The sequence below is a fragment of the Schistocerca serialis genome, chromosome 2 (assembly GCF_023864345.2).
Source record: "Schistocerca serialis cubense isolate TAMUIC-IGC-003099 chromosome 2, iqSchSeri2.2, whole genome shotgun sequence".
In the NCBI taxonomy this organism is placed as follows: domain Eukaryota; kingdom Metazoa; phylum Arthropoda; class Insecta; order Orthoptera; family Acrididae; genus Schistocerca; species Schistocerca serialis.
The window spans coordinates 485,792,763-485,795,904 of record NC_064639.1 but is presented as its reverse complement, the minus strand read 5'-3'; positions in this window follow the sequence as shown (position 1 = coordinate 485,795,904).

Sequence of the window (3,142 nt, the reverse complement as noted above, 5' to 3'; positions counted from 1 at the left end):
GGAGATGAGAAAACTTTGATTTCATGGTCGAGCGGCTGCTCATAAGCCACACATCACGCCGGTAAATGCCAAACGACGCCTCGCTTAGTGTAAGGAGCATAAACACTGAACGATTGAACGGTGGAAAAACGTAGTGTGGAGTGGCGAATCACGGCACACAATGTGGCGACCTGATGGCAGGTGTGGATATGGCGAATGCTCGGTGAACGTCATCTGCCAGCATGTGTAGTGCCAACAGTAAAATTCGGAGGCGGTGGTGTTGTGGTGTGGTAGCGTTTTTCATGGAGGGGAATTGCACCTTCTTGCTTCCCACTGAAGACCAATTCGGGGATGGCGACTGCATCTTTCAACACGATCGTGCACCTGTTCGTAATGCACGGCCTGTGGCGGAATGGTTACACGACAATAATATCCCTCTAATGGACTGGCCTGCACAGAGTCCTGACCTGAATCCTATAGAAAACCTTTGGGATGTTTTGGAACGCCGACTTCGTGCCAAGCCTCACCGACCGACATCGATACCTCTTCTCAGTGCAGCACTCCGTGAAAAATTGGCTGCCATTCCCCAAGGAACCTTCCAGCACTTGATTAAACATATGCCTCCGACAGTGGAAGCTCTCATCAAGGCTAAGGGTGGGCCAACACCATATTGAATTCCAGCATTACGATGGAGGGCGACGCGATTTTGTAAGTCTTTCTCAGCCAGGTGTCCGGATACTTTTGATCACATAGTGTGTGTGTAGGTACATTCAGGAGCATATGTGGACACTGTGTGCAAAATGTGTTGCGAGTAGACTTAGTTCAAAAGAAGTAATAAAATTTAAAGGTCATGCATGATGCGGCTCTTTTTCACACATCTCACTGTTGATGAAATTAAATCTTCAAAGTTATGATGATAGGTAGGTGGTTTTTACACCCAGACAGCGATTGTTGTCTAGCAGTAGCGGATATGTGTACCAGGTTTGGTAGATGTTGCTCTAGCGGTTTAGGAGGAGATATGGAATAGACACTCACACATAATGTTCATAAATAATACGAGCGTTGGAACTTAAATTGTGGCAACTATTAATTCATAACCGATACAAAAAAGTTACATGTTTACACCTGTTACTGTCCTTCAAAGTAGTCACCAGCGTTGTGTAGAACCCGTTGCCAGTGATGTGGAAGGCCTAGTATACCCTTAGCAGAGCCTGTTCTCTTGATGACGCGAATGTAGCGGTCTAAAGTGATGGTGATTCTTGTGTATGACTGTGATGGCGTTATCCTAACGTACAACGTTCCTCCACGGCAGACCGTCAATGCTCAGTTGCTCAGTATTACTGTTCGTTTTTGAACCATCACCTGGGGCCAGCTTTGCGGAAGAAGCGGCGACGCTTTCTGCGCAACTCATCCATCAGTTTGCACGACAATGCGCGGGTGTATACAGCACAAGGTGTGGCCCCTCTGTTCGGTAGATGGGACTGGACTTAAGTCCTTGTGACTTTGATTTGTTTCGGCAGATGAAGGAACCACTTCGTGGCATTCGCTTCAGAAGTGTTCCAGAGATTCGACAGGCAGTATACCGCTCCATTCGCACCATCAACAGAACAAGCGCTGCTAACGGTATACTACGCCTTCCACAACTCTGGAAACGGGTTCTACACAACGCTGGTGATTACTTTAAAGGACAGTAACAGGTGCAAACATGTAACTCTTTTGTATCGGTTATGAATAAATAACTGCCACTATTTAGTTCCAACCCTCGTACATACATATGCATGCATACATGCTTCTGCTTCTTCTTCTTCTTCTTCTTCGTGGATGGATCACTTAGCACTCCAATCCCCCATGACTATTAGGTTTTCATCTCCCTATACGTAATAAATTACCCGTTCAATATCCTTGTATGCTGCATCGTCGGCATGTATACCTGAATTATCGCTATCGGTGTTCGTTTGCTGTCGATTCTGATGAAAACAACACTATCACTGAATTGTTCAGTCACTCACTCTCTCCCCTAACTTTCTGTTCATAACGAATCCTACTCCCGTTACACCACTTCCTGATGCTGTTGACATAACCCTACACTCATCTGATCAGAAATCATTGTCTTCTTTTTATTTCACCTCACAGACCCCCACTATATCTAGACTGAGCCTCAGAATTTCACTATTCAGATTTTTTGGTTTCCTACGACATTCAAACTTCTGATACTCCACGTCCTGAGTCGTTGAACATTGCCCTTTCGTTTCGTATTCAATTTTTTCTCTTTGCAGTCTTCTCCCGGAATTGTGAATGTGTTCCGGAATCTTTCGGTAATGGAGAAATCATCATGACAGTTTTTCAGTTACAGGCCACATGTCCTGTGGATACACATAAGGTGTCTTCAGCGCAGTGGTTTCCATTGCCTTCTGCATCCTCATCCCGCTGATCATTACTGATTCTTCAATCTTTATAGGCAGTTTCCTGCCCCAAGGGAAGAGAGTGACCTGAACCTCTCTTCGCTTCTCCGCCCTCCGCTAAGGTCATTGGCAGAATGAGCGACTTGTTATTCCGGAAGTTATCAGCCACCCCATTGCTGGCGACTTTTATTCGAAATTTAAACGGTAGCTGCGCGGGGTAGCCGCCCGGTCCAGGGCATCTTGTCACGGCCCAAGCGGCTCCGCCCGTCGGAGGATCGAGTTCTCTCTCGGGCATGAGTGTGTGTGTCGTCCTTAGCGTTAAGTTAGATTGAATAGTGTGTAAGCTTAGGTACCGGTGACCTCAGCAGTTTGGTCCCTTACGACCTTACCACAAATTTCCAATTTTAAACGGTGGCAGGGCTCGAACCATTTAGCTAATTCTTTACATAGTCGCTTCTCCGACTCCACAAGAGGGGGCCACGACGTTCGGATCACGAATTTAACTTCAAACTTCGTACACTTACAGTTGCCTATGAAGACAATATAACTTAAAAGTAGTATGGAGTACTACTTAGGTAATTCCGAAAAAATCGCTAGAGAAGTTTTAGCGTCAAATATTTACCCCTACGTTGCTTTTCTCAGTATGAGATGGAGGCGGTCAAGTAGTTAGCGTTCAAGCTACAAGATCACCGGATCGCTAAATCGAGCTCCGCTTTCGTTTTTCGTTTTCAAATGCATATTTTATTACCACTGGTCATATG